The 6,084-nt window shown below is 45.5% G+C and overlaps 1 long non-coding RNA gene across 1 annotated transcript in view; it reads left to right on the top strand.

The window, feature by feature from the left end:
* Positions 1-469: 469 nt before the first annotated feature.
* The window catches only part of LOC106945393 (uncharacterized), a 13,637-nt gene continuing 8,022 nt past the window's right edge, over positions 470-6,084 (top strand). Inside the window, exon 1 of the long non-coding RNA XR_001424550.1 lies at positions 470-954. This is a non-coding gene — a long non-coding RNA (uncharacterized LOC106945393). The remainder of the gene's footprint in view (positions 955-6,084) is intronic.

Consider the following 6,084-nt stretch of genomic DNA (forward strand, 5'->3'; position numbering starts at 1 on the left):
CTTTTTTAATCTTTTTCAAAATGTCTTTCTCACTTTTTTTTCAATGTCACATGCTGTTTTTATTTTAATTATGTGAAGCACTTTGAAATGCCTTGCTGCTGAAATGTGCTATACCAATAAAATCTGATTGATTGATTGATCCACAGTAGCAGCCAACTCTTACATTAGCATCCGCAGTGGCTGCTAATGCTAATGTTAGCATCCTCTTCTCTAAAGAAGCTCTATGAATAATCAGGGTTTCCTGAAAATTTGGAAAGATGAATGGATATAAAAACCACTTTGCTGCACCCTGATGAAGAAACTAAAGATTAAAACAGATTAAAAACTGGAAATATGTTTGTTGTTCAGGTCAAATATCTGTTTATTCAGTAATTTAGCAGCAGGGGCTTTTGAATTGAAAATGTTGTGGATTTTGCTGATTTGTGTTTAATTGCAGGTCAACTAGTTTAAAGAAATGCAGAATAAATGTTAATTTCTCATAATAGAACCATGTAACAGTAACTGGCAGGGAAGCATTTAAAGGACGGACGTGTTTGACAGGAATATCCCTTTAAGAAACCAGAGCTGTTCTGTCTCCTGACCGCCACTTCATTCATCCTCCTGAAGTGAATCACAGCGTAATGACAGACATGGCCTCTGGGGGCAGCACGTCCCCCACTGCTGCTGCGCCTCGGCTCCTCCTGCTGCAGACCTGTGGAGGTTAAAGGTCACCTTCCTCAGCTCATGAAGCATCAGCAGCGACTCGGGGCGCTGACATGTTGTGCAGGATCACGGCTCGCCGCCCTGTCCTGTAATCTGACTTCCTGGCTCCGAACGCAGCAGGACTGTTTGCCTGATGAGCAGAAATTACTCGCAGATGTGAAACACGCTTACTCATTTCTACCAAATCATGGAAATTATATGTTCTCAAGGTAAACATGGCTCTGAAGCGGGATGGAAAAGTCAACGCTCTGGGTGAGTCAGCACATAAACATCTTCCAGGCGGCTGCAGAGCTCACCTCCCTACCTCTAAATCATCCACCGCTGCACTCACAGCTTCACGTTTCACCGCTTGGGGTTACTGTCACAGGGTTTTTTTTCAGCTCCCCTTTCTGTTCCTGCCTCACTTCCTGTTTTATTTTGAAAGTCTGGTTCTTGTATTCATCGTTTCAAATGTGAAATTTTCAACTTGCATGTTTGAAAAGTGAGCTGGAGCGATTCCTGAAATCTGATTTAGGAAGTCACATCTCTCACCATCAATAAGCTCAAAATCCAATATGGCTGCCACTCAGACAGTGAAAGCTGCAGCAGTAAACCGTTTTGTACTTCGGATGTTTCATTTGTGTTTATTTCACTCAACAAATAGATGTGAAACTGATTCATCCATCCAGAGCGATCTGGTTGGACTATGGTACTGAGCAAACCAACGCATAAAGTTACCCCCCTGCCAGAGACCCCCCAGGGCCTGGGGCCCGGGGCCCCACCAGGATCCAGCTGAAGCCCTGTTCCTCCTGATGGTCCAATCGACCCGGTTCTACTGGAACCAGAACTCCATCATCTGCTCCACCTCCAGCTGCTGTGGTTCTGAGTCAAATCAACCTGTTCCCCTCCTGGCCTGTGGGGGCGCTGCACCAAGAACCACTGAAGGAAACGACACAAAAACCTTTGAAGTTCTTTTAAGGTTCTTTTAAACTTCCTTCTTCACCAGATGGAAACAAGATGGAGGATTTTAGCGGTTGGAGGATTTCTCTTTAGGCTAAAGACCAGGAGCCATTTCTGCTGCTAGTGCTAGGCTAACACGTTAGCTTCGGTTGTATTTACCCAGAATGCCCTGCGCTGTAGTCCACTTCCTGCTTTTGGAGTGGTTTTGGAGGTCAGAGGTCAAGTAGCGTTACTCTGAAACTTCCTGTTTTTGTGTTGATCTGGTTCTTCTCCATGTTTGGACCACGACGCGTCATCGTTTCCATCTCAGCGCCATGTTGAGATGGAAACAACATGGCGTTTCGAGCTGCTGTGGCGTCGCCATGGCTGCCGGCTAATAGATGCAGGCTGTCCGTTAAAGAGCCTTCAATGGCGGCTATTGTTCAGGAACATTGGTGAGTCAGAAAGTAAGCCGAGGAGTGGGGGGCGGCTCTGTGTGGCTGCAGCTGGCAGAACCAGAGGGAGATGTGATGCATCAGGAGCTGGAGAGACTTCCTGACTCTGAACCTGAACAGGAGCCAGACGGACGGTTATGGCCAACGCTGGTACGAACTGTATTTCAGTTACAATGCGCTTTATTGTTGTTAAATCAGAGAAGAAGTGTTCCTGTGTGAGTCGCAGTGGGCGAGGCGAAGGTGTGGTCGCTTGTTTCCATGTAGGAAGAGGAGCAGCAGCCTTCGTCGGCCGGCCATGGGAAAAAACAAGCGAGGGAACGGACCGGTTTCCAAACCAGAGCGGTTCTGGAAATATGTGTTCACCACGTGACGGGCCGCAGAGCCGAGCCGTTTCCCCCGAAGAGCCTCGTTAAAAGCAAAATCCGCTGCAGAGCCCGGCTCAGTGGCAACAGACTGACGATCCCTCACCCAGAAACATCTGAGGAACCACAAGTTTACATACACCCTGTGTTCGCTGTGTTCAATCAGAACCAAACTTCTCTGGCTTCAGATTATTTCCATTCACTCAAAGTCAGAAAAATCAGCAAGAACATTTTCAGTTTAGTTTCTCTGAATTCAGAATTAGGTCAGGGATGATTGTCTTAAACTGTCTGATTTGGGTCAGATGTTCTGGGTTTCCTCCTGACGTTCCTCCCTGTAGTTTGCTGGAGTTCTGGTCCATTCCTCCTGACAGAGCCAGTAGAACCGGGTCAGGTTTGTAGAACCTCTGGATGTTGAGCTTGTCGTCCTTCTGGAGTTTTAACTTCCTCATTATTTCTTCAGATGTTGCTTCAGTATTTCCACATAATCTTCTTTCCTCTGGATTCCATCTAGATTCTGAAGCGCACCAGTTCCTCCTGCAGTAAAACAACCCCGCAGCATCATGCTGCCACCACCACACTTCAGTTAGGATGGTCCGATCATCTTCCAGATGTATGGACAGTTATTATGTCCAAAATGTTCCACTGGCTTCTCCTTCGCTTTCAGGACCGATTCTCTGGATGAAGACTCCGTCTCTGGCTTCGGTTCCAGGTCAGTCTGGACGGTTTGGACCAGAACCGTCCTTCCTGAGCAGGACCTGTTGGACGTTCGCATCATGTCTCATGGTTGAACAGATGAACCTGCTGCAGCTGCACCAATGCTAGCTGGGATTTAGGATCCTGTGGCTCCTGTGGGGTTTAGGGTACCCTTACAGCTAGGGTTAGAGTACCCTAAATCTGCAGGCTGACGTCCCTGACAATAAGCTGATGACATCACACAGTTCAGGTTGGGCTGAACAGAACCGCAGGAGGAACAAACAACCTCTGCCCGAGTTTTGATGTTTTTATTTAACCCCTGCCAGCATTTCTGAGGTTTTCTGCAGAGTTTGGTTCTTCTCTTTATGACTGAGTGTGTCGATGTTGGAGCGTCACGTTGGGCCCGGCGGGCTGGAAACGGGTCTAGGTACGGAGCGGCCCGTCAGAACCGGACTGCGGCGTGTTGCTCAGCGGAGGGAAATCAAAGGAAACGGGATCGCTGGAACGATCCGCAGCTGGCAAACAGCTTTTACAGGCCAACGTTTCTCCGTCCTGCTGCTGAGATCATCTGCTCCTCATTTCTGATTCCAACAAATAAAACTGGAATGTTTTACCAGAAAGAGGAAAACTAAGAACACCCCATGGTAACCTCTAACCTCAGCCCGGCAGCCATCTTGTTTCTGGACAGAACAGACTCTGAGCCTACTGGTTCAGGGTCATGACCTTTGACCTGTAGAGACTGAGCTGGAGCTCTGAGCTGAACCTGATCAGACGTCCAACATCTTGGGAATAATTTTTACTTTTATCTTTTAATTTGTGTTTTTCAAATGTATGCATTTTATTAAATTATATTATTTTCATTTTAAAATTATTTTAATTTAAGCAAAAACCATTTAAAAAAATTTTTTTTTAAGATTTATTTTAATTATTTTATTTATTTAACTATTATCTTAAGGACAAGGACTTTGTGTAGTCTTGAGGTGACCTTTGACCCTTCCCAGCAGTGTCTCTGTCCTGGCGTTGTGCTAACAGGCTGGAGCCTCCATGTTCCTCTGGACCACCTGCACTGATGGACATGTCGGATCATCCAGGTGGATCCGGAGCCATTTGGGTTCTGCTGGTCCTGCTGGTTCTGCTGGTTCTGCTGGTCCTGGTGGTCCTGCTGGTTCTGCTGGTCCTGCTGGTCCTGCTGGTCCTGCTGGTCCTGGTGGTCCTGGTGGTCCTGCTGGTCCTGCTGGTCCTGCTGGTCCTGCTGGTCCTGCTGGTATAAACGCCGTCTGTGTTCTGCCTCCTACACGTGTAATGACCACATTTTCAGTGTTTATCTGTAAAGATCCTCAGAAGTGGAACTGCTGGCTTTGATCAGGACGATGAAGGAGGAACAAATAAATCGGCGTTCGGACCACAAACTGCCTCCAAGCAGCCGATGAAGGAGAAACAGAAACAGCTTCCAGAGTTCATCCCTGGAGAGGAAACAGGCTGTAAAAATAGTTTCTGCTCGTTTCAGGGAATGTCCCATAAAACGTCCGGCTGGTTCTGACCCAATGAACCCAGAGAAGATCTGCTGGGGCTTCAGCACCTTCAGGACCGCTAACGGAGGAAGCAATCAGCCGTTGCTCTGGAAACCAGGTGACCCAGACGGGGAACACCTGAGCGGAGGCTTTAGCTCCTTCGCTGATTCAGTATTTCATTTTCATCTCCCGGCTCCTGACATGACCTCAGGTTTTCTGTGGCTCCAACATTTCCTGATCTCTGAGACGATTTATTTTATTTTACACTTTCAGCACCAAAATTCAGACTCCTGTCCACTCGGCCACTTCGTTTCTCCAGCATGTTATAACCACTGAAGCTAGCTTCTGATTTTACTGATCGGAGACCAACCAGCTCTGGAAAATGAGAAGAACGCTACTAGTTAGCATTAGCTTTGGGTAGCTAATGTTAGAAACAAAACGCATTTATCAGAAAATGGGCTGATATGCAGAATCTGTAACATCTTACATCAGCTGCCTTGATGAGTTTGCTGTAATCCAACGGGACGCGAAGCATCAACATGATGTATAAAACGGAGCTGAAGTTGGCTTCTGATTGGGAAAATAATACCTTAAGTTATGAAAAATTAACTTCTACTCATTTATTGTGATTATGATCACAACCGATTAATTATCTTTAACTTGTTCCAGTTTACAAACTTCAACTCTCAGACTCCTCAAACATGAAATATATCATTCTTCACTAAAGTTAGAATATTTATAGCCTTGTTTGTGATTGATGAAATGTTTATTTGTTCAGTGAAAGTTTAATACAGAATCATATTTTCACGTTCCACAAATCACAAACTAGGTTAAAAATATTCTGCTTTTAATGTTGGAAAAAAGAAAAAAGTCAGTTACGACCAAACAAACTAGACATGTTAGTTGTTAGCCTGTCCAAGGCTAACATTAGCCCAGGCAGTGCTAATGTAAGGCTATCCAGATCTAAAGCTAGCATGTCTTGCTAATAGTCAGTAGACTAAGTAGGCAATGCAGAGGGTGACCTTCCTTGGCATGCTAGTCATTAGCCTATCCAATGCTAATGCTAGTGATTAGCCTCCTTCTCATTGGCCACCGCCGGTTGTTCAGTTTCTGCCGGCCTCATTTCAGCCTGGTGACCCCAATCAATCAATCAATCAATCAATCAATCAATCAATCAATCAATCAAATTTTATTTGTATAGCACATTTCAGCAGCAAGGCATTTCAAGGTGCTTTACATAATTAAAGAAAAATAAAAGCAGCATGCGACATTGAATAAACAGTAAGAAAGAGAAAGAGATTTTGAAAAAAGAAAAAGATGAAAAAAGATAAAAACAAACTTTTGTTACAGAATTTGAGCGCCTGTCGTCGCCGGACTCCGCCGTCCGTTTAACACGGGTATTATCCAGGCCCCGTCGCCTGACAGGACGCAATTTGCAGATTT

This window comes from Poecilia latipinna, unplaced genomic scaffold (assembly GCF_001443285.1).
Source record: "Poecilia latipinna isolate Pla-1442-1.1 unplaced genomic scaffold, P_latipinna-1.0 Scaffold142, whole genome shotgun sequence".
Classification (NCBI taxonomy): domain Eukaryota; kingdom Metazoa; phylum Chordata; class Actinopteri; order Cyprinodontiformes; family Poeciliidae; genus Poecilia; species Poecilia latipinna.